The sequence below is a fragment of the Peromyscus leucopus genome, chromosome 10 (assembly GCF_004664715.2).
Source record: "Peromyscus leucopus breed LL Stock chromosome 10, UCI_PerLeu_2.1, whole genome shotgun sequence".
Lineage (NCBI taxonomy): Eukaryota > Metazoa > Chordata > Mammalia > Rodentia > Cricetidae > Peromyscus > Peromyscus leucopus.
Genome location: NC_051071.1, coordinates 9,440,020 through 9,466,295, shown reverse-complemented (window position 1 = coordinate 9,466,295; position 26,276 = coordinate 9,440,020). Strand labels below are relative to the sequence as shown.

The 26,276-nt window shown below is 39.2% G+C and overlaps 1 long non-coding RNA gene across 2 annotated transcripts in view; it reads left to right on the top strand.

The window, feature by feature from the left end:
• Window positions 1-2,959: 2,959 nt before the first annotated feature.
• The window catches only part of LOC114697959, a 50,354-nt gene continuing 27,037 nt past the window's right edge, over window positions 2,960-26,276 (top strand). For both annotated transcript variants that reach the window (XR_003735281.2, XR_005092284.1), the window contains exons 1-3: window positions 2,960-3,275; window positions 12,812-12,857; window positions 12,954-13,001. This is a non-coding gene — a long non-coding RNA (uncharacterized LOC114697959). The remainder of the gene's footprint in view (window positions 3,276-12,811; window positions 12,858-12,953; window positions 13,002-26,276) is intronic.

Here is a 26,276-nt window from a genome sequence, read left to right as displayed (position 1 = left end):
CCATGGCTACCACCTGCTTATACAGCATTGGGGTCTTTCCAAAGGAGAGCAGAACAAACTCCACTTTCTGAACGTCTAGCAGCCACTATTACCACCAACGCTTCCTCCCTCTGTTTGCCCCTGATATCTCACCAAAGCCAACTGCCACCCAGAAAGCAGCACATGGCCTGTTCTCAACTGACCAGAGAACTGCCTTATCTGCTCTGGGGCTGCTTGTGTGCTCTCTGTGGAGCAGGGTTCAGGGCACTCGCTCACTTGCTGTTGGAAAAGTTCAATGGATGACCCCATTGAAAAGTGAGGAGACCAGAACTGTGGAAACATGGTTTTGCCTGTGGTCCCCTCCTCCAGAGGAAAACATAGCAGAGAACTGTTTGTCAAATACAGTCTTAGCATAAAACACAGCAGTTTTGGTAGATGAGTTCTGACCCATTGATTCTGAAAGATCTCCTGCTCCTCGGTCACAGGGGGCTTCTTAGAGCCTGCAGAAGGGAACTTTCCTGTGTCTTTCCAGGTGACTGCTGTGGTTTTGCAGAATCTGAGGGCCATGTGGTCCTTGGGCTCCTCTTCTGGATGACAGAATTTCCAAAGTTCCTCACAGCTCTATTCCCTCTAGATACTCTGTGAAAAGGGGTCACAGATTACTAGGTGGGGATTAACAGGCCTTCCTCTCATCATAACAAAATTAATTTAGACAGATTACTGGAAGTCACATTGCTGTTTTGTTTTTTCTGTAGTATAGGTAGGAGATGAAAATTAAACATTACTTTCATTCTTTTACATTCGTACCTCCACGACACAGTGGCTGGATCTGTGAACTTCTGTGTCAGCCATGCCTTGACATAGAATAAAATGCTCTCTCTAAGACAGATGGGGACCAGTGCAGTTTTTGTCTAGGTTTTTAGTCATCCTCACTAAGAAAGCCTGCCCCCAGTCATCCAGGGAATTTGTAGGCAGGGCTTGAGTCATCTCAAGGGATGAAAACCATCCCATCTTTCCTCATTATAAAACAGAAGAGGGGGTTCATTCACCTTAGGAAATGTTTGCTTAGTTCCTACTCTATCCGAAGCTGAGCTAGCCCTCATCATGTAATCCAGCATGTTAAAAGCACTTCAAGGATTAAACAACAGCAACAGACAATTATGAAATACTCAGCAGAACTGAGAGGAAGGGAAGCAGGTCTTCTGTCTCTATGTTTACTAGACTGAAGCCCACACAAGCAGTGAGGGGATTTTTCTCAGGTGTGCAAGAGCCAGGACTCAACTCTGGCTGTTCTGCTTCCAGGGCTTGGTGACTTCTACTCTGCAGCTTCCCATTCAGGACCCCACCTGAAATTTTCCTAGGATAGGAGAGATTTCACAGTGGTTGAACATTCTCATCACCAGCCTTTCTTATGCTCAGTGTTTTTTTTTTTTTTTTAATAAAAGAAATTGCTTTGTTTATTGAATGTATCCACTTATATAGAAGGTTTAAACTACCCAAAAATTCTGGAATTACCCCATCTGAGTTTCATGAACATGTAAAGATCAGAGCAGGAGGAGAAGGCTGGGAAAATGGAGAGCAGATAGATCATCCCAGGAGTCAGGTGGAGCCTGCTTCAATGCAGCACTGTCACGGTTTCATCAGTCGCCACCCCCACCGCCACCCTACAGAGAAGCAGAGGCAGGGTCTGCACACTCAGTGTCTGGGACAGAAATCCAGAGACAGAGACGTTAAGGCCTGGGCTAGCATTGCCAAGGAGGGGGGACTCTGCAGTCGGTGTTTAACATGAACACCAAGTGTTATTTTTAGAAATGGCTTTCTTCCTCTTTAAAACTCTTTGGGCCCTTTAAAAATGAAGGCAGTCTTCTCTCTAGGCAGGTGTGCGTGCAGCAGACACACATGAACACACACACATAGTCATTTGGCAAGGATGGAAGGGCATGATCCCAAAGGCTTTCAACCTTCTGTCTGAGGAGAGTCCGGAGCTAGCCTAATCACTGTAGCAACAGCACACCTGAGCATTTCCCCTGGACACAAAGGAGGATGGGAGGCTAGGAAGACAGTTCTACTGGACAAACCATGGCCAAGGCTGGCACAGCCCATAGATTTCATCCCCATACGAGGGGCCTTAGCAAGCAAGCCAGGAAAATCATATGTCCAAAGGTTTAAATGTGATTTGGCTAGTGTTCTGAAGTTGCTAAGTTGATGGTGTCTGCTCTCCATCATATTTTTTCAAGTAGTAATAATAATAAAATTTTAAAATTATGATAATCATGTGTTCTATACCCTGGATGGGGCAGATGAAGTGAGGCATATTTTCAAATGTAATTAAGGCTTCCAAGTGATCCTCCAACTGCAATTGTTATTTCAAAAGTGAATTAATAAGTCATGTCCAGTCTGCTTGGAATAAAAATTTGGCTAGGGTATTCCTGTTGCACCCTGTGGGCTGCTTCACAGCAAAGAGAGAGCAGTGGGAGCAGACATCTCGGAGACGGACCTGTGCTGAATGAGTCCCAAACTCAGGCAGACTTTTGGGGAAGAAGGTTCCAACTGGGACTCTGGGGACCGTTCCTCTGCCCTATTGCAGACAGTATGCACAGTCTTCTCCTATATTCACTGTGGTCCTCTTGGCTACCCTCAAAGTATTGAATGCTGTCTTCCCCACACCCACGGGATTCAGGTCTCCTGTGGGCTACACTGAGCACTTTAGCCACACTGGTTAATTAGAGTAAGGCCTAGTAATGCACCTTTGAGTATAAAAGGCTTTTTAAAGCTCTTAAGGTCAAATTTGTGTCTGTCAAAAGTACATGTTCCTTGGCAGACCGGAGACTCTGACAGTATACAAAGCTGTAGTTTTTTCCTCACAGGTTCCAAATTCCAAACATCTGCAGTCACCATGCCCTCTAGAAAAATAGGATTTCAGTCCAGTAGTGATCACTCAAGACAAATATTTGCCATGCACTCTCTGTCATGCCTGGTGAAAGAGCAGCATTTCTGTTCAGAAAAGAGGTGCCAGCTCTCTTCTGATCGAGCACAAAGTGGAGGCAACATCCAAGTCTGGTGTCACTGACCAGAAGCCTGTCCTGGATTTCCATGGATGTCGGGGTATGTGATCCTCCTTTAAAAGGAGGAGGGCAGTGGGTACAGAGACCCTGTGTCCCCCCTCCCCCGTTAGTATTATCGTTAAGAGAGTGAGCAGATGCTGAACGTGAAGACAGCATAGGACTTCATCTGGTGACGGCACCCTGCTGCTGACCCTGTAAAGTCTTCCAGGATAAGAATTCCTCATTGTTAAGGTGAGAGAACCTTAGATAACTTCTACGATCTCTTCTGGAAATTAAGTATGATGTCACTGACTTCCTCAGTATTGTTTTCTTGCTGGCCAGTGGTGTTGTTTAGTAAAGGAATAAATTAGTCCTGGGGACTGAATGACACCCATGTTCGGTCCACTGAAGCAACTTGGCTCCCAGGGAATCTGGCTTCCCCGCTCCTCTTCTTTTCAAGCATCCTGATATAGGCAGTTTTCTGAACTATTCTGAATTTCTGTTTTTCTTAGCTTCTCTGAATTTTTACTTACCCATAAAAAGGGCTTAATGATGGATCTTCGTTTATAGAGTAGCTGTAAGGATTATGATTTTTAAAAAGCCATGAAGCTGATAATAAGCCTTCAGGAGCTAGAAATTGACAGATCATCGTGTCTCAAGATCTATGGAGAACTGGGTTCAGGAATTCCCACAGACATGGAAATATACAGACACTCAAATCCTTCACAGAAAATAGCATATCATTTGGATAGCTTGGCACATCCTTCCATATACTTTCAGTAGTCCCCAGTTTACTACTACACGGTACAATGTTAGTATGACGAAAATGGTTGTTATGTTAGGGAACAATGACAGGAAAAAGGTCTCTACATGTTCAGTACAGACATGGTTTTTGTTGTTCTCTTCTCTCTCTCTCTCTCTCTCTCTCTCTCTCTCTCTCTCTCTCTCTCTCTCTCCCTTCCTATTTGAGGTTGGTTGACTCCAGCACTATTTGGTATCTACAGATAAGCATTCCTGGGATCTTCCTTATGCAGTATTAGCCCTATCATTTGGGTCATTTTGTTAGGCTTCGGGGTTTGCAATAACAGAGTACCACAAACTGTGACATAAAGCACAGACGTATTGTCCCATGGCTTGACATGTGGAAGTCTGTGATAAAGGTGTCATTTTGCCATGCTCCTTCTGAATATGATAGGAAAGGATCTGTTTTAGGCTTCTCATCCAGCTTCTAGAATTTCCCTGGCTTGTCTATTACAATTCAGTCTTTATAGGGCATTCTTTCTGTGCATGCGTGTGAGAGTGTCTGAATCTCTCTCTTTTATAAGGAAATACTTGATTAAAGTCCTAACATACCCAGGCATGACCACATTTTAAGTAATTATTACTATTAATTATCCTGTTTCCCAATGTGGTTGCATCTTACAAAATACGGGTTAAGAGGTCAAGGTATGGATTAGGTGGAGAGAGGCTCATAGATCAAGCTTTCACATCTGAGGTTTGTACTCAGCCAAACATCAAAGGCCTGAATCAGTGGGACTGACACTGATAAAGACCTGCAAAGTATCAATAACTCAGATCAGTCCTACTGTAGGCGTAGGAAATAAAGGGACACTGGGCAGCTGCCTTCCTTCCTCCCGTTTGTACAGTTAATACCAACTTGACTCAAGTACTAAGGACAGGCAGAGTGAAAAGCCTGTGCTCTCCCACACATGTAGGAAGCAACGTTTGTGAAGAACTATTGAGCAGAAATGTCTTAACAAACAAGTCAGCTCCATCTTTGGCTCTAAATTGATCCTTAGAATATCAGGAACCTGCTGTACAGTTGGTACAGTATTTACTCATATGCATGAGGTATGGAACCCGGTCCCCATTACTGCCCTCCCCCACACCAAGACAACAAGTCCATCAGGGAGTCACTCATGAGCCCCATGGGAAGACAGTTAGCAAGATTATAAAATAGAGGAAGCATTCATCTGTAGATAAGTCCCAAGAAAACACAATGAAGTGTTTTACCTTAAGTTCTTACTTTAAATTAGTGATTAATTTTCTAAATATTTTATCATATGTATACATATGTATCAGAGATTACAATCAATGTTTAGAAAAAATCCTGACATTTTTCTTCTCAATAATCCATACTGAAAAGTTCATATAAAAAATGCTTACTCTTTTTCATAGGGTAACACCATTAACTAGTAGCTGTCTCACCCCAGGGTGAGATAGTGATAGAGGCTGAAAACCCGAGAATGAGGATGAGGCTCACTTGGTAAAGCATACAAAAGATGAAAGATAATCTCTACCCGTGGGAGATTAGAGGTGCACCCTAACACAAAGTAGAAAAGCAGCTATATCTGCATGCTAAATTCATAGGTCATTGTTTGTCCTGCCAACACCAGTCAGCACACAGACCAACTTCATGCAAGCCAAAGGATTAGGAGAAGTCAGGAGAATGGGTGAACAGCTCTGAGTTATGCCAAGACAGGATGAGAGCGCAGTGAAGAAACAGCAATAGGCCCCCTCTCTTCTGCTCATGACTTTCTTCTCTTGTTTTTCTGGCATTAATTGATTGAAAACTCCTCTGAGTCATTTAACAAAGAATTATTTACATTAAGCTTAGGAAAATTACCGAGGAGAATAACACTGGCTTCACTAGTAACCACTTGCCTTATTAAAATAAACATTTGTTTTAAATCTAATTATCTCTTTGCTGGACGTTCAGCTCCTTTGTGCTTTGCTTTGCCCCCTGTGCAAGTGTGGCCTGAAACAGATACTCAGTAGCATATCACACAGTGAAGCTGGTATTGTGCCCTGATGGGGCAGTGGGATGAATTCACAGACACCAGGGCTACTCTTTAAGAAGAGAGGCTTCTAAGAAGTGATGGGACCTTCGGGTCCCCTCCTCCACTAACAGGGCTGAGGGAGAGAGTTGGTCTCAGCATTTCCTGCTCTTCTGCCTTGTGAGGACACTCTTCCTCTCCAGACACACAGCACTCAAGGTGACATCTTCAGAGTCAGATAGCTCAGCCCTGATCTGATATTGTCTTCACTTTGACTTCCCAGACTCCAGAGCTGTGCAAAATAAATTTCCCTTTTTAATAAGTTACTCAGTCTCAGGCACTTTGTTATAATAGCAGAAAATAAACTAAGACAAAAAAAAATCAGATCTGTAACAGTGCTATGTGCATTACAAATTTCAGGTGCCTTCTAAATTGTCACTTTGTATTCTAGAAGGCATTGCACTTGCACACAGCCCATTATGACACCACATCATATGATACTACAGTCAACATGAAGGCAGGAAAAGGAAGAAGAAAGGCATCTCTTTTCTTTAAGGGCACGTCCTAGATATCGTGTAGCCCCTGTTCTCTGCATACAATTAGTTAAGCATTTATTCATGTGACCATACCCAGCTGCAAAGGAACCTGGGAAATGCAGTTTTGTCTCAGGTAACCACAGCCAGTTGAAAAATCTAGAGTTACCTTTTAGCTTTAGTTTTAGTAGCTTAATTATGACATACCATGTACATTTCCTTCATATTTATCATTCTTAGAACTTTCTATGCATGTTGATTTACGAACATATAATTTTTGAGAAACTTTCTAGGCTATCTCTTTCTCTTGAGACTCCAATTTTACATATGTTTGACCTTTTGCATTCATTAATAAAATGTATGATCCTGAGACTAAAGATTCAACATACTCATGAACCTTCCATTCTCTCTGTTCTTAGGTTAACAGTTTCTAATTGGCTGTCTACTAGTTCACCAGCCCTTCCAGTCATCTCCATTCTGTAGACCCTACCTACTCCAATTTTTATTGTGTTTACTCTAGCCTTTCAATTCTGGAATTTCCACTTAGTGCATTTACATGTTTATCTCATGAGGTATCTTACCTGCTTACACTTTTGTTAGTTGTAAGCATATTTTCCTCTATACCACTGCATATAACTCTAATTACCTGCTAATTCCAACATTCCAGGCATTAAAGGGCCAGTTGTCATTGATTACTTTTCTCTTAAGAATGAATAATATTTTCCTGATTCTTTTTATGTTAAATTTTTCAAGTATATTTTGAAGTTGTAAATATTTCTGTGAAGACATTGAATTGTATTATATTTCTCTGGAGGGATAATTTTTTATTGTTTAAAACAGAGGTAATTAAATAAACTAGATTCGAATCAAAACTTTGTCTCTTTGGCTGCAGGTCAAATTCCAGTTCTGTGTTTTTAGCTTTTAGTTAGAATCTATGCAGCCCTTATATGGTTCAGTGACAGCCAAAGATCTGGGGAATGTTTGTATAGAGAACGAGAGTTCATTCCCTGTCTCTCTCTTTTCCGTGGAAATCCTTAATTTCCAGTTGCTGCATCTGCCTCAATTTCTTTTCTTGGAGTCACATGTCAAAATGCCAGCAGGTTTCCTACTAAAATGCCTTGTTCAGCACTAATTGTGGCTTAAATTTGGCATAAATATTATAAAAGATGCACAAATAAGTCCGCCACTCTGTTCATCAGTGTCACCTCCTCATTATTCTATCTGCTTCCTTAGTGTCCAGTGAGCCTTGCACTCTTCCTGCCCTTTGTCTCCAAGAGGGAAATCCAGGAGAAAAATACTGTGCTATATCAGTAGCTGAAGTTCTGAGTGAGAGAACATAGATAGCATTAATTGGACTGAGTGGATTATAAAACAAAGATGCAGAAACATCAAATTAAATAGAGAGAAACACAAAGCAATTCCACTAAACTTGGGGACATGACAAGGCTGCCCACTCTCTGCATATCTATTTAATATAGTACTTGAAGTTCAAACTGAGGCAATAAGACAACTGAAGGAGATCAAGATGAGACAATTTGGAAAGGAAGAAGTCAAAGTTTCATTTTTGTGCAGATGATTCTATAGTATACATAAGAGACCCTAAAAATTCTACTCCTACAGTTGAAAAATACCTTTAGTAAAGTGGTTGCAAACAAGATTAACAAAAAAAAAAAAAAAAAAAAAAAAAAACAAAAAAAACCTCCATAGCCCTCTTATATACAAGCAACAAACAAACTGTGAAGGAATTCTGAGAAACAGCACCCTTCACAATAGCCACAAATAATATAAGCTATCTTGTGTAACTCTAACCAAGAAAGTGGGAGATTTGTATGACAAAAACTTTAATACTCTGAAGAAAGTAATTGAAGAAGGTATCAGAAGATGGAAAGATCTCCCATGCTCATGGATTTGTAGGATTAACATAGTAAAAATGGCCATCCTACCAAAAGCAAACTAAAAATTCAACACAATTCCAAAATTCCTATCAAAATTCCAATACAATTATTTACAGGCCTTGAAAGAATAATACTCAAGTTCATATGGAAAAAAAAAACCCAGGATAGCTAAAACAATTCTGTGCAATAAAACCACCTCTGGAGGCATCACCATCCCTGATTTCAAGCTCTACTACAGAGCTATAGTAATAAAAAACTTCATGGTATTGGCAAAACAACAACAACAAAAACCCTGAGAGGTTAAAATCTACACATCTATGGACACATGATTGTTTATAAAGAATTCAGAATTACAGAATGGAAACAAGAAAGCATCTTCAGCAAATAGTGTTGTCATAACTGGATGTCAGCATGTAGAAGAATACAAATGGATTCTTATCCATCATCATGATGCACAAAACTCAAGTCCAAATGGATCAAAGACCTCAACATAAAACTAGATACACTGAACCTAATAGAAGAGAAAGTGGAAAATTGCCTTGAACACATTGCCCAGGAGTCAACTTCTTAAAGAAAACCATGATAGCACAGGCACTGAGATCAACAATTAATAAATGAGACCCCATGAAACTGAAAATTTCTGTAAGGTAAAGGATTCAGGCAATAGGACAAAATGGCAGCCTACGGAATGGTAAAAGATTTTCACCAACCCCACATCTCACAGAAAACTAATATCCAAAATATATAAAGAACTCAAGAAACTAGACATCAACAAAACAAATAATCCAATTTAAAAAAAAGGAATGCAGGTCTAAACAGAGAATTCTCAATAGAAGACTCTCAAATGGCTGACAAGCTTTTAAAGAAATGTTCAACATCCTTAGCCATCAGGAAAATGCACATAAAATGAGGCTGAGATTCCATCTTACACCTGTCAGAATGGCTAAAATAAAAAACACAAGTGACAGCTTATATTGGAGAGGATGTGAATCAAGAGGAACACTACTCCATTGTTGAGAGTACAAACTTCTACAGCCACTTTGGAAATCAATATGAGAATTCCTCAGAAAACTAGTACTCAATCTACCTCAAGACCCAGCCACACCATTCCTGGGCATAATGTAAAGGATGTCCCATCCCATCACAAGGACTCTTCCTCAACTATGTTCATAGTGGCTTTACTCATCATAGCCAAAACTTGTAAACAATCTAGATATCCCTCAACAGAAGAGTGGATAAAGAAATTATGGCACATTTACACAGTGGAGTATTACTTAGCTATTAAAAAGATGACATAAAATTTGCAGGCAAATTGATGGAACTAGAAAAAAAGTCATCCTGAGTGAGGTACCCAGACCCCAAAAGAAAAATATGGTATATTTGCACTATATATGTATGCACTCAGTTGTAAGTGGACATTAGCTGTTAAGTAAATGATAATTATGCTACAATCACAGACCTAGGAGAAGCTATATAGCAGAGTTGGACACAAGGATCTCTCTAGAAAGAGGAAATAGAGTAGATTTTGCAGGTAGACTGGGGGTGAGTGGGGACGGGAACAGGAGGGATCAGGTGGGGATAGGAGAGATGGAGGTAGTGAGTACTGGGAGAGATGCCTGGAATTGGGGGGCACTTGGAGGATGTGATGTAGAAACCTAGTGCAGTGGAAACTCCCTGGAATCTGAGAGTGACTCTAGTGAAGTCTTCTAATAATGGGTTATAGAAGACTGGCCATCTTCTATGACCAGGCAAGGCTCCCAGCAGTGTGACTGGTACTTCAATCCAGCCACAAAACCTTCAATCTGCAATCTGTCCTGCCTGCAAGATATGCTGGGGCAAAGAACTGGTGGGAGTGGCCAAACAATGACTGGTCCAACTTGAGGCCCATGCCACAAAAGGGTACCTACATCTAGCACTACTGGATGTCCAGAAACTAGAGGCAGGACTGCCCAGAGAACCAGGATGGAACCAAACATGACTGGATAAAAAAAAAAAAAGTCAGTGAAATGATTCCTAAAGATATTCTGCTTTACTGATAGATCAGTGTCTAGCCCAGTTGTCAATAGAGAGGTTTCATCCAGCAACTGGAGGAGCAGATGCAGAGACCCACAACCAAACAATAGAAGGAGGCAGGAGAAACCTGTAAAGAGGAGAAGGAAGGATTGTGGGAGTCAGAGGAGTTGAGGACACTATGAGAGCACAGCCCACAGAATCAACTAATGAGGGCTCATAGGGGCACACAGAGACTAGAACAATAAACCTCAGTCACTGCATACCTGCTGAGGTTGTTTAGCTTGGGGTTTTTGTGGGACTCCTAACAGTGGGAGTGGAGTGTCTCAGACTCTTTGCCTGTACTTGGGACCCTTTTCCTCTGACTGGGTTGCTTTGTCCCACCTTGATAAGAGGGTCTGTGTCTTTCTTATTATAACTTGTAATGCCTGCTCTTTTGTTTTGAAGGGAAATGGAGAAAGAGTGGATGGGGAAAGATGGGGTTTGGGGAGGGACTAGGAGGAGAGGAGGGAGGAGAAACTGAGAGAAGGAAGTAATGTATAAGAGAAGAAAGAGAAGAATAAAAGTTTAAAAAACAAGCAAAACTGGAATATCCCTTTACACTGTGGAAATATATGTCACTGTGATTGGTTTAATAAAGAAGCTGGCTGGCCAATAACTGAACAGGATAAGGCTAGGCAGGAGAACAAGACTAAAGACACTGAAAAGAAGAAGGACAGAGTCAGAGGAGTTGCCAGTGAGACACAGAGAGAAAACAGGATGTGCAAGATGAAAGAGAGGTAACACCATGTGGCAGAATGTAGATTAATATAGGATTAATTTAAGTTGTAAGAGTTAGTGAGCAACAAGCCTGAGCTATTTGCCAAGCATTTATAGTTAATATTATGTTTCTGTTGGCTATTTGGGAGTGGCTGCCAAGACACAGAGAAATTCTGCCTACACAAAAGAAAACAAAAAACAAACAAACAAAAAACAAATAGGCAGAGGCAGGTAGATCTCTGAGAGTTTGAGGCCAGTCTGTCTACAGAGCGAGTTCCAGGACAGCCAGGAAGACACAGAGAAACCCTGTCTCAAAAAAATAAATAAATGAAGTAAAAATAAATGAAAAATAAAAATAAAAATAAAGGAAAGGAAAAAGAAAAAAGAACAAGACAAGAAGTTGAGTGAGGGCCATGTTTGGAAAGATGTTGGTAGAACTGGAGGGGAAGATGAGAATGGATATTATCACATTTCATTGTTATGGATTTATGAAGAATGAAGAAAATTGCTTTTTTAAATGAAAGAAAGGAAAGGGTCGTGAGTGCATTGGGATGGTTATCCTTTCCCCACCAGAGCCTTCTCTGGATTTGTGCTTCTCCTATAGAGCACACGTTTATTTTTAGGTCACACTCATTTTTTATGAAGAAATTCACCATTGAGTAGTTCATAATGAGGCACAAAAGGCTTGTTTTGGAATGTATGGGTCTCCTAAATATATATAAAAACAAATCTGCAACACAAGCCTTAAAAGGTCTTATTAATAATAATAAAAAAAAAGGAGCCAGATATTAGGATAAAAGCTGAAAGATCAGAGAAACAGAACAAGCCACAGCAATCAGCTATCACCTCACCAACTCCACGAATCCTCAGCTTGAAATCCTCTGAGTCCTCACTCCTGAGGGCTTCAGTTGAATTGCTGCTTAGTTCCTCTCTCCTCATGCCTAATATACTGTTCTCCACCCAGCCATGTCACTTCTTGGGATTAAAGGCGTGTGTGCTTCCCAGGGAAAGGCATGAGATCTCAAGTGCTGGGATTAAAGGTGTGTGCCACCACTGCCTGACTCTGTGCCCAGTGTGGCCTTGAACTCCCAAGGCCTTGAACTGCCTCCCAAGTGATAGGATTAAAGGTGTGTGCCACCACTGTCTTGGCCTCTATGTTTAATCTAGTGGCTGTTCTGTTCCCTGATCCCCAGATAAGATTATTAGGGTACACAAGATATCATCACACAAAACATTTGAAAGTATCAATGTGAAGAGTTTTGGTTTTGTTCCTGTTTTATTCTATTGCAGTGCATTGGGATATTCCAGAAAACAGTTTCTTTCTCCTGGTATAGAAATCTGACTGTTGGGACATTTTCTAGCTCATATTGCAGTCTCAGAGCCAGAAGAATTTTCCTTGTGATCAACCTTAAACGTAATCAGAGATTAATGCCCATGACCCTTGATGTTGCTAATACTGAGAGAATGCAGACAGGCTAAGGACAGATATTAGCTCTCCCACCTAGTGACATGTTATTAATAGTAATACATGCAACAAGTCAGGCAGAGCCCTGGCTGCCTGCTGTGCACTGAGCATGGGATGCATGGGATATGAATACACTCAAGACCTGCTTGCCACTCGGAAACTGTCCATGTTCTTCTTTGTCAAGTTGCCAATATGTTTCTAATTTTAACCTGCAAGCAAGGAGATAACATGGTATTATTAATTTTCCAGGACTAAAAACAGGATTGAGCAGGCGCATGATAGTTGGGTAGACTCTGTAGAGTGTTTCCAACTCTCTCCTTTTTTTTTTCTCCCCATTTCTTACCCTTAGGTTGCATTTGTTCATTCTTTCATTTCAATGCTTGGAGCTGTAAGAGGTAAGCATCAAGAAGGATATATCTCAATTTCCTAAGAATGTAAAATATATAAATCAAGCAAATTTCGCCATCTAAAAATTTTATATTTTGCTCCAGATTGGTGAGCCACTTTTTTCTTGGTGGGGCCATCCCCAGTACAGAAAGGTATGTTGAAATTGTTAATTTTTTTCTTAGAAAAATGGAGTATCTATAAGAGAACAAATACTATGATAAAAATATTCTAAAATATAAAACTAACAGCACACCTCTGATTTTAGAGCACTTAATCTGATGAACTTAGGATCTGGGAAACAGAGGCACCTCAGTCAGGATCCAGCTGTATCATAAAACAATGTTCAATGGTTCTCTGGGAGTCTCAACTCTTATAGTACACTGCACAGTTATCTGGGTATACATCAAAGTCCTTTAAAACCTGAAATTCTGACAAGAAATGTAGCAAGAACTAAATGGATATGTGGGATCCTGAGATCCTTGGTTATTAAAAGCACTCTTTTAAAAATAGAATTGAAACTGTGCTCACAAATAATGCCTTTTATTTGGCATAGACATGGGAAGAGGTCTTCAAATTAATAAGAATTTAAATATGCAGATTTTCCAAGAAAATCTGATGGGGAGAAAACAGCAAAGATAAAGAGAAAATGTGGGTTAGGGTTCCCAATTCCAAAGCCTTTCTGAGCCTTGGCACATAAATGATTGTTTTCCCTAGTGGCCAAAGGCCACTGTGGAAAATGCCAAGACTATAGAGCCTTCTGCAAGATTTAAACCCTGTTATTTTGGAGGAAAATTACTTATGAACTCAGTGTCTTAGATTTTTATTTTCTGCTAGAAAATGGGTTCAATAACTCATTCCATTGGGTTCCTCTGAGAAGTAAATTATTTAGTCAATATAAAGAGATAAAAAAATATCTGAGACTTGTTGAGGACTACTTAATGTTAGTAGTTTTTACTGTTGCAATAGAGACTGGAGCAGAATATTTGGGTTATTGTTCTTAATATTCTGGAACTCAATTCAAAGATTAGTTAATGCATTCAGTATTTTCCTTGTATAAAGAGATTTCAGGTCATTTACCCGCAGGAAGCATCTGCCCCAACCTTTACTCCATCATTAACTGGCTACATGTCTTTGAGCAAGGCTCTAAGACACACAGGGCATACCAGAGACATATTTGAAAAATGGGTTCCAAAACTACCATGTCAGCTCTCTGTCAGGGAGACAAAATATCTGACATGATCAATTTAAAAGTAGAAGAGAATAATCTTGACTCACCTTTCAGAGGCTACCTGGTCAATCGGGCCTATGGTGATATGGTACATTACGGCAGAAATACATGACAGAAAAAGCCTGTTTGCCCACTGGCAGTGGGGAAGCAGAGAGAGGAAAGGAGCTGGGGTTGTAATATCCCCCTCAAGGTCATGTTTCTAATGATCTAGCTTTCCTCCATTGAGCCCTACCTCTGAAAGATTTTGCTAGTTTTCAATCTGACACATGAGTCTTAGGGGAAACATCTAGGATCCAAACAATAACAGTTACAAACAGGGAGGAGTTGTGTTTTTTGTTTGTTTGTTTGTTTTTTTATCAAAGTCTAGCACAGTACCTGAAATTCATTGTTACTCCATTAGAAATGATTAATAACATTTCACCTGAATGAATATGAACTACTGCGTGATGCTTTGTCTTGGAACCCTAAGACTTCTGACAACTTAGACATCTCTAACAACACAATTAAATTTGAGGATTTATTTTGACTAACAATGACTTTTCAAAAGGCAAGCTTTATTGACTAACCATCAGTTGAGTATAAGTTTTTCATGTTGGCATATAGCACAGAGGTACAACATCCAAACAAGAAACAGGGCCTCTTCTTTTGAAAATCTAATAGATTCAGCAAGATTTTAATGCTGTTTGAAGCTGCATCTTTAGCTTGTGGCATGCTGTTTCCCAACATGGTAATACTGACCCATTTAGCTACTAGTGCTTGCTGGAATGGAATAGATACCCTGGGAAGGTCATGTTTGAACATCACATAGAAATAATTGGGCTGCTATTATTTATTTTTTAATTGACATAAATCATAAATATTTATGGAGTGACCAGTGATGTTTTATTATTTATATGCACTGTGCAATGTCAAAACTAAAGTAAACAGGTGTATTTCTTAAAACATGCATTATTTCTTTGTGGTAAAACCATCCAAAATTCTTTCTGATGGCTTTTCAGAAATATGCAGCACATTATCATTGTCTACAAACACCCTGCTTGAATTGGAGTATCTGAGATCATTTTTCTTGTCTCACTGTAGTTTAATTCCCATTGACCAGTAGTTCTCCTTCTTTATCCCTTATATCTCCCAGCCTCTATTCTATTCCCTAGTTCTATGGGATTGACATTCATAGATTCCACGTATATATGAGATCATATGGGTCTTTCTGTGCTTGGCTTATTTCACTTACTGCAATGTCCTCTTTTTCCATTCTTATTTTCACAAAGGACAAGATTTTTTGATGGGGTGGAATCCTATTGTGTGTGTATATAATACATTTTCTTTGTCCATTTTTCAGCTGATAGACACCCAGCTGATCTCTTTTATTCACTATATCTAGTAGAGCTGCAATAATGGAAATACAGATGTTTAATTTTTTTAATATACCCAGTAGTGGGATTGCTGGAGCATAAACAAACACCATTTTTAATGTTATAGAAAAACTATGCCATTTAATCACAATGCCTAAAGTAATTTACATTCTCCCCAATATTATACAAAGGCTTCTTTTTCTCCCCATCTTCATTAGCACTTAGTACCTTTTGTCTTCTTATTAATAGCTATTCTCACTGGTTTTGGGTGATGTCGCATTGTCCTGAACCACATTTTATCATCTGTTGACCAGCTGTATGTCTTCATTTTAGATCTGTCTAGTTCTATTGCTCATAGGTGATTGCAATACATACTGAACTGCTTTTGATTGCCGCTCTTCCTACACCTTATCAGATGTACAGTGGGTTGTCTCTTCGTTCTGTTTATAATGTTGTGCAGAGGCTTTCTAATGTGATATCATCTCTTTTGTCTATTTTTGCTTTTGTTTCCTGTGTTTTGAAGCCTTCTTGCCCATTCCAATGTTTAAAGCTTTTCTCCCATGTTTTATTTGAGCATCTCATGGTTTCAGGTCTTATACTTAAGTCTGATGAATTGTGGGTTGGCTTATGTTATATTGAAAGATAGGGGTCTAATTTTTTCTGCACTTGGATATCAAAATTTTCTAGCACCATCTTTGGAAAATATTGTCCTTGCCCTACTCCATGTTCTTGGCTCCTTTTTTTTTGAAGATCAGTGGCTGTAATTACATGGTGTGTTTCTAATCTAAACTATCTATTTAACTCCATTGGCTTGTGTATCTGATCTCATGCCAATACTAGTTTATGTTGCACTCATTGCAAATAATATGCTATAATGTGACTGATGAGTGTGCATGTGCACATGTGCATATTCACTGATGGTAATCATTTAGCAGAAATGCTAGAGGTCTCACTTTCTTATCTAGGTTTATGTAAACCTCAAAATCTGGGTTATCCTCCATGATTTCAGGACCTGAAAGACATGAGACCCTAAGCACAATCATTCTTCAAACAGGCTAAGAGCTGCATCTTTGCTCTGGGAGTTTTAGGGGGAGATGGTTAGATGCATGGGGGGGGGGGACATTTGAAGCAGCTTTTTTGTTTCTCTGACTGACCATCCATTCATGTGTTTGTTGTAAATGGAAGTTGCTACCCTGCCAGTAACTCCCAAATACCCAGCAGCTGCTTCTCTAATTACCACACAGAGGCTTATGTTAATTATAAATGTTTGGTCTATGGCTCAGGCTTATTATAACTAGCTTTTAGATTTACATTACCACATTTCTATTAACCTATGCATCATCATCTGGGCCTTGGCTTACTGGTTCTTTGGCATCTTGTTCCTTGGATGGCTAGATCAAGTCTTTCCTGACTTCCCCCTACTCCCCCCTATTATATCTCTGTTTGTATTTCCCACTCAGTCTTATTATGCCTGGCTATAAGCCAAATCAGCTTTTATTATTAACCAGTGAGAGTAACATAATGCATTCATTGCATATAGAAGCATCCTCACATAGCACTTTACCCTTCCTGTCTAATCAAAAAGGAAGGTTTTAAAGTTAACATAATAAAATTACAAATAATAAAATAGTTATCAAGCAAGAATTACAGTTACAATATCTAGTCTATTTGTACTTGACAAAATCAGAGAAAACATTCAATTGTCTATCCTATCTTGGTGAGTCTAAGGTTTTATATCTAATTTATCCTTTATCATAATTATGGAAACTATAACTATAATTATCTAGTTTTCAACTCCATCAAAGACCCAAGAAAGAAAAAAATATTACCTGACTTAGCAGAAAATACAAACAAGTGACTTCCAAAAAAAGTAAGAAATGACAGAAACAGCTGGCTGCCTGGACAGTTATCCAAGGTTTCTCTGTGTTGTTGGGGAATCCAGCATTGGCTTATCGGCCTAGACTATCTGACAGACCTTTTTTCAGAAAGAGGAAAATTTGAAAGACTGTCCTACCCTGTCTTGGCAAAGTTCAACAGTCCCCTTTCTTTGTGTTCTGCTTGTCTAGATTGGACAGCATACTTACTGTCAGCAGTTGAGGCAAGGGCAATTTCTTTCCAACAGGCCAGTTTTGCCAAGAAGAAGACAAACTCCATATGGAGTGTCTTTGGTGACCATCATCCTCTTGGAGTAGATCGGTGCTGTCAGGAGCAGACATGTCTCACATCAAGAAAAGTCTAAGTTATTAAAACATTTTAAATGCCACATTCTATTGGTCTTTGAAGTTTTGAAGATTACCTACCTAGAAAACCTACCATGACTGTAAGTTTGCTCTTATAAATGACTATTAATCTATATTTTTTAATTATATATTAATTAGAATTTTAAATAAGTTGTATAAACATATCTTAAACAAGAGTAGAAATATACATATAACAAAATTAATTTTAAATTTGTATTAATAAACTAAATCCATATCATATCCATATCAATGTAAAATATTTTGAGATTACAGCTGTTTTGGGGATTAAAGTAGATTCAATAATCTACCCTTTTATCCTATCATTTTTATATAATATACCCCTTTCTTCTTTTAGAAAGAGATTGACTATGACTAATAACAATTTATAACCAACCCCGTAAACAAAGACAAACATCCATAATCTATTTTTTGGGAATGTGGGCATAGTTCTCTAGACTACTTCCTGTTGATTGGGAGCACTGATAATTTTTGGGGACCCTGAGAAAATTTAGGGTAATTGTTAAGTCTTGGATGTGAGGTTTGATCATCTCTGTCAGTAGCCTTGAAGTTGTTTTGAATGCTGGATCATATGAACCATCATTTTTATTGGTTTCCTTGTTCTGAAACTACATGAACTTTTAAGGTTAACACACATATCTGTATTAATAGAAATATAGAGTGTGTATTGTATATAAGCCAGCCAAAGATAATTTTTTGTTTTATGCTTGAGCAGGTAAAATATATGTTACATATCTTGTAGGTACTTTAGGTTTATTTTCCCATGTCTGTAGTTAGGATTAAAGGGGTCCTCAATCAAACTTGATTTTCCTTAACCCGGAATGAATCCATAGCCTCTTATTTCCTGTGGAAACAAAAACACAACTTCTCCCCCAAAGTGGCATATCTTTTGACTTAAATTTTGGAGTCAAGATATTTTTTTAAAATAAATACTGTGGTTATAAGTATAGTTTCCATAACCCAAGTTCTCTTAGTTATTATTTGCTCATTAGCAGTCAAAAAATATAAAGAAAACACATTAAGATATAGAATCCAGACTCTGTGTAATTTCCATCTTTACATGGCTTATCATATTTTCTTTATCTATTTCCTTTTCAAGGAATATATTATTTTTAAATATATATTTTCAATCTAAGTTTGTATATATTCTTTCTCTTCTCTCTCCAAAGTCTATGCATATTTTTTCAAACACATAGTGACCAATTTAGAGACCTTTTTGTCTGAATCTGTTGTTAGTGTGTATCTCTGACCCTTTTTGTTTATATGAGCAAAACTCCAAAACCTCCACGTGTTGGCTCAGCTCATGCTGGCAGCTCACGTACACAGACAGTGGCCTGTATGAGAGGCAAGAGACTAGGAAGCTGCGCTTAGCTCTGTTTTAGAATCTTTCTTTAAGCTTTCCCAGGTTCTATGTGGATGGCGGTGCCAAATGCTAGGTGCCATATATAAATGGAAGTTTCTGTCGTACCAGCAACTCACAAATACCAGGCAGCCACTTCTCAAATTACCATGCAGAGGATTATATTAATTATAAATATTTGACCAATGGCTCAGGCTTATTATTAACTACCTCTTACATTTAAATTAACCTGTTTTTATTAATCTATGTATCGCTGTGTGGCCTGCGGCTTACTGGTCAATTTGCATCTTGCTTCTTGGGTGGCTGGCAGTGTCTTCCCCAGCTCCATCCTTCTTCTCTGTCTTTAGTTTGATTGTGCTGCCTGAACTTATTGGCCAAACAGCTTTATTATCAAACAGTGAAAGCAACATATATTCAAAGCATATAGAAGGGTCCTTCCACAGGAGTTTGTTCATTCATTTACTTAAATTTGTTCAGGCAATAAATATGTCTTTCCAGTTTCTCAGCATATGAAATGGACACAGCATTATTCATTACTCATGTCCTTCATACATTTACAGAATGAGAAACTTCAAACTTGCATGTCTGTGAGTCTCCTCATTACAGTGACTATCTCTAGCCTGAGGCTTCTGTGCTCATTCTTTGAAAGTATTAAGAAATACATTATTGGTGGGTATGTCTTAAATTGTAAAGATGTTAAATTAAACAAAAATATGTAAGTAGACTTTTTATAATCATATGAAATAATTTTATTTCACTTCCTCATCTGCATTTTGATAACTAAGATTTTAAATTTATTTGTGTGTGTACGTGTGTGTGTGTGTGCGCGCGCGCGCGCGCGCGCGCGTGCCTGCCTGTCTGTCTGTCTATTAGAGGACAACAACAGGAGTCAGTTATTTCCTTCTTCTATGTGTACTGGGCATCAAACTCAGACTGTCAGTCCTGGCAGAAGAACCTTTAGCTTCTGAGCCATCTCACCAGACTGACAACCCAAGTTTTTAAGTATACTCACCTACTTTTAAAGGTATGTTCATTTCATATGGAACTATAATTTTATACTTCTACATGAATTTTGTCTTATAATGAGTAATCATAAAGCTCTAGTAAACATGAATTTACTCATGAGATGAGTTACTCGGGGAGGTGACATGCCTTGGTGGTGCCTGTTTGTTGGCAGTGGCTTTAACCATAACAATATAGGTCAGAATGGTGGCTTCATGTCCTCAGCAAATGGAAGGAAATTAATTTTAACTTTGGAATCTTGTGCCTCGCTACACATTCTTCAAAAATAAAGACAAAACAAATACATTTTAGACATACAAATACTGTTTTCTGTCTCAAATCTTTATTTCTAAAAATTGCTTGCTCATATGTTTCTGCAACAATTGGAAAACACAGCAAAATGTAAGAAAAGTTTGGGAGAAAACCAGCCTGAGTGACATACATGTTGCCTGAAGTCATGGAACGATTTATAGTGACTCTCTTTGTTGTGTAATCTAACATGAGGATTGGAGATTCATGTAAGTAAAATTATAATTCTATGCAATAAAACAGTGTGTTTAATGGATAACTAAGTTGTACTAAAATTACAGTGGTCTTTATGAGAAAAATAGAAAAACAGTGGAGTTGCTATAGATTTATTTATAGAAAAATTTTAGTCATGGAGATATGTCACAAAATTAATGGCACATATTACATAAATTGAAACAATGTACAGACAGATTCTAGATCACCAGAGGAAAAAAATCAAGCTCATGGTTGAGGGTGAGAGAAGAGTGTAAAGTAGTCTTGTGATCAAATGGAAGCTTGAAGAGAAGAGGGACACAGCGAACACTAGACCTGACTGCAAAAATAATGCCAACTGTATCAGTAATCAAGTAAATGCAATGACAAGTGAGAATCCAACGCAAGTACATCAGCAAAATTACAGCACAGAGCAGAGGTGAGCACTTCCGCTAACAGGTGGAGCTCTATGCTGCTCAATAGAGATCAAAACAAACCCATGTCATCAGGTTAAGGATAAAGCAGAAATGAACACAATGTAAATGCCATCTTCAAGATGGTAGAACAATATTAAAATAACATGCAGGGGCTCTAAAGGCTCCAAGATGAAGTTAATCAATTAGGAGCAAGCCACCAAAAGACAGGACCACTGTGAAGTTTATTCATCCTGTAGCAAAGCTAATAACTCTGTGAAAAGAAAAATGCAGGCACACAGTGTAGTGTCTTCTTCGTGGGTGTCCAGTGACAGAAGGTCTCATGAGCAAGGAATTAGTGGGTGTGGAAAATGAGTGCTGGAACAGTAGAAGGGAAAATATTTTCATCCTTGTCCTCGTGGGTAAAATCTATGTCTCTATTAACAGGTGTGGAGCTGGCCAAGGAAATAGAAAGAGGGAGTGAGGGAGGTTAGGAGGGAGCAGAGAGGCAGGGAGGGAATTATACAAGCACTTGGAAGCAATCATTTTTGTGTAACTTATTAACCCCATTCTAGTGCATTTTCCTGTAAAGGTGGCTTTATCTCTGCCTAAAAGAACAGCTGATATGTGGTATCCGACTGGGGGAAACATGAAACATTTAATCAGGACATGCTTGGTAGTGGGCACAGCTCACCACTCTCGACCCTGCCAGATGTTCCTTTGCCTTTCTCTGCCCTTCTCTCCATCTGAGCAGCCTCCAGTTAAAGGTGTCTTCAGAATGCATGCTCTCGGGTATTAGCTACATACAGACTGTCATCTCTGGTGAAATACATGCAGAATGTATGATTGGCTTTCTTCCATTGAAGTTCAAGGCCCCTGCTAAAACAATACTGCCCAGACCAATTTCAGAATCCCTTCAAGTTTTCTTTATAAACTATCATATCAAGAAAATAGACAAGTCAGCTGAAAATGAAATCAAAGTTGGCCTGTAACAGACAAGGACTTGAAGGGTCAAGCTGATATTAAGCCAGCAGATGAATTTGGATTCTGGAGAGCAGAGGTGAGCACCATTGTGCTGGGGAACTGAGTGTCTATGCTCAGAATGCATAGCTCTTTCTTCCAAGTGCCTCCAGATATCTAGGCATGTATAGTCCGGTATTCTCTAGATACTACCCAAAAGGCAATAAATAAGCACTCAGATCTTTGGAGGGGGCTGTCCCAACTACTGAAGTGTGGATAATAACTTTAGAAAATGTTCTACTTTGTCAATAAGGAGCCAGAGTCCAGGGGAGTTGAGTGACCTGCTCAAAAATGCTTGATACTTTGTCACAGACCTAGGATTAGAACTCTTAAACCACAGCTCTTTTTTTCCCCTGAATTTGCTATGGCTCCTTCCAACTCAAAAGAGTGCCTAGTGGGGGAAAACATATTAAATTATGTGTAAATATGATATATTTTGTGTTAATTTAATATAATATAATATAATATAATATAATATAATATAATATAATATAATATAATATAATATAGTACAATATTACAGCTTGCTAATTCAGTAGATCCTCAGAAAGGTTGTGCTTGGAGCTGGATTCCTGTACACATGGTTATAAGAGCAGAGAATGAATGAGTCCTGCAGTTAAGTCTTCTAATGGAATATGATTCATGATGGCAATAAGTCAGTTAGCTAGTAGGCTCAGCTTCTAAGTAAGCCAGCTTTGGTAACAAACCTCAAAGATCCTTGATATCATTTAGGTCATCAAAAGTCCTAAATGTTCAACTAGAAATACAGCCCAGGTGTTGGCGCTTTCTGAATCCGGTTTTAGGTTCCCTATGAGTAGGAAGATGTTTAGTAAAAAAAAAAAAAAATGCTTATAGGCTTCGCATTCACTATTGAAATGCAATCCAGACATAGAGCCTAGTCAGCAAAATAATGATTACCACCGCAAATGGGTGTGCTAAGTTGGGTTGTTAGCAATTTATCCAAATTAAGAGTTGGGGCTTTACCATAATCACTTGAGAAGTATGCCATTCATAGCTTCATTTATTTTCACATGTGATGCTCATCCTAATTTCTAAGTTTACTACCATCCCCTTCCAAAATATAAACACATTCTATTGAAAGCTCCATCACAGAGTCTGTGAAGTCAGAAGGTAACTACAGCTCTGTATGTGCTGCTTCGTCTCAGAAAGCCCTAGACTTGGGGATTTTATTTAAGTTTTGAGTCTTTAGGCATTTCCTCCACCACTGGTATATTATTGAGTATGGAAACTATTCAGATCTGCACTACCACACACAAAAGGGAACTTAACAGAGGAAACAATTCAAGTGGCAAGGACATAGAAACCTAAGGGTATGTGTAGTACTGGGGGGCTGGCATTGTGAGCTACTGTAATCCCCAAGACTAAATGAACAAAGGAAGGGACTATGGTTAGAGACTCCAGAGAGGCTGGCCCCTCACAAAGCTGGGGACACAGACATGCTAACAGGAGTCTAAAAAAGGAGTATGTGCACCCACAATGACTGCCAGGGAGGAGGCTGAATGAATAAGCATCCACCTATCCCTTACCCTGTTTGCAGATCTTCAGTCCTGGGGCCATTAGTCAACTCTTGGCTAGAGAGGCAGTGGTCCCTGGATCATCTGTCAGCATGTTTACCTAGAGCAAGCCAGAGTTGGTGGATGGTAGATCCAGAAGGATGTGTCTGGGAAACAAAGAGTCACTATCTCACAGGTTGTTGAAAAGCCAGAGAACTCAGTTTCTGCTTCTAGACTACAGCTTAAAATAACCCATGTTACATGCTTTCACTGATTGGTTTTAAGGTTGTTTTGGCCCACAAGTCAAGTTATCTGAGGAACTTGCTCCATTTCACTTTAGTAATCTTTTCTAAAGTGGTGACTGGGCTGTCTTAGTTGTTAGAAACCAGGCACTTTCCCAGTCTGCCTTCAGTGACTCAGCACCAGCTGCCAGCCACCAAATGCTATACTGGTACCGTTTAAAAGGCCTGGCCATCACAGACCTCTCTCTTGTTCTCTCACTCTGTCTGTCTCTCTGTCTGTCTCTCTGTCTCTCTCTGTCTCTCTCTCTCTCTCTCTCTCTCTCTCTCTCTCTCTCTCTCTCTCTCTCTCTCTTTCTTGTTCCTGCTCCCAGATGGCCTTTCAACCCTCCAATAAACCTCTTACATGAAATCTGTTGCTTGCTGTGGTCTTTGTGTACCTCAAGCTGCCAAGGTACTTCTGCCCCATCAACCTTAACATTAGTTATTAATGCTCTTAAGGTCTTCACAGCAAAGAGTGGCAGCTTGGATATTCTAGTTTCATGGTAACATGGTGGTTTTCCAGGTAATATATTCAAATTCAGAATGGGGGTTTATTATAAACACTTGGGAGGTATACCATTCACAGCTTCATTTATTTTCACCTGTAATATTCATTCTAATTTCTAAGATGTTTATTATCATTTCCTTCCAAAATACAAATATAAATTCTATTAGAAAGTTAAGTCAGAGAGTTCTGTCATGTTAGAAGTCAATGTATACAGTGTTACTTTTCTGAGTGGGAGCCACAGTAGTCCTGGATACATAGTGTACCATCTTGGAACGTCAGAACATAGCTATCTCATGATCACCAGCTCTCTAGAAATGTTTAAGTCTTTGACATCACAACTTGAGAAGCAGGTCAGAGTCTAAAAGAGATCACTGGTTAAAATGCAAATTAGAAGAGGTAGACTGGGAGTACTCAAGGGGTTCAAAGATCATTATAGTCCTGGGGAAACTGGACAGAAGAAAAAAAAAAAGAATGTCATTGCTAATGGTGTTGAGGGAAGGGACCCAGATGGTATGTATTTACCTTTTTTTCCTATTTCCAGTTCAGTGCAGCATGAAGTTCCAACCGATGTTCATACTTGAAACTGATGAGATGAGTGTATTCCTTTCTCCTCTGTGGCTTTCATGGACAGTCAATATAGGGAGCCAATGCTCTATGTACAGATCTAGGTCATAATTTAATCTTTATCACCATGTTTCCTCCTATACAAAGAAAGGGAATGAGAAAGCCAGTTGCATGATTCACACTAGTTATAAAAAATCATAATGAAAAATTTTGAGACTCTTGGAGAGCCATGCGTCCTATCATAAGTAAAATGTCAAGGGATGGCAGGAATGTTAGGATGATCAGACCAAGAATTTAAAAATGTAAATCCCACTTGAACAACTTAAATCCAAAGTAAAAAGAAATGAAGAAATAGTTTTTTAAAAAATTAAAAAATTACAGCAGAAACCAATGAAATTGAAAACAGAAAATCCATCAAGACTAAGCAAGGCTGGTGGTTAATTATGAATATTAACCTTACATGTTCGTATTGAGTGGGTTGAAGGTTGCCAGACTAGCTGGAAAGTATTTCTGCTGAGGATACCTACTATCAAGGTATGTTTGGAACAATTTAATTTAAACATTGCACTGAGCGGTAAAGGTGATCACCCCCACCATTGTCATTGAGCATGATCAATCAGGAGGCAGGTTACTCTTTATCTTTTAGATCTAGGACATCTATTTTTTTCTTCCCCTCAGATATCATTGTTGTGCCCAGATCGTGACCCCCAGAGAGACACCAAAGACGAGCATGCCGGAATGTAAAAGCAAGGTTTAATTCTGGATATCCAAAAGCAATACAAGCCTAGGCAGGGACTTCGTCCAATACATCCAGCGCAGTGGAGGCTGGAGGAAGTGCCCACCTGCCTGCAAGCTCAGTTTTTAAAGGGAAAAGTCACAAGGTTACATCATTTAGGGTGCTAGTACAGGTACAATTCTGATTGGCTGCTTCTAGGGACTTCTAGAAATTACTTCTAAGGGAGTGGTTGCCACCACCATTTCTCATTGGCTGCCCTCAGGTGGGCATTTCTGTGGTCAGTTACCCTGGAAACAGGGAGAGGACATTCCATAGTCTGGCAGGCATTACCTCGTGACTATCTTGTGACTCTGTACTTTTTCACTTCCTGGTTTCTGGAATCTGAACAGACTGTTTTCAGTAACTAATGGCCCATTCCCAAAAGGAGAAATCTTAGGCCTAATTTGGGGTGAAAGCATTTCTAAGATGGCTCATTTTGGTCTCACAAATCACCTGAAAACTCAGAATTTTTAGACTCAGGGTCTTATACCAACAGCCCCTGAAGTTCTTGGGCCTTTGGATTCATGATTTATATCACCACTTTATGCTAGGTCTCTAGCTCCAGACAAGTTCTCAGCATCAATAATTCCTTCAACTAATTCCTATAATCTACCTCATTTATTCTCTGTCTCTGTCATCCATTTATCTGTC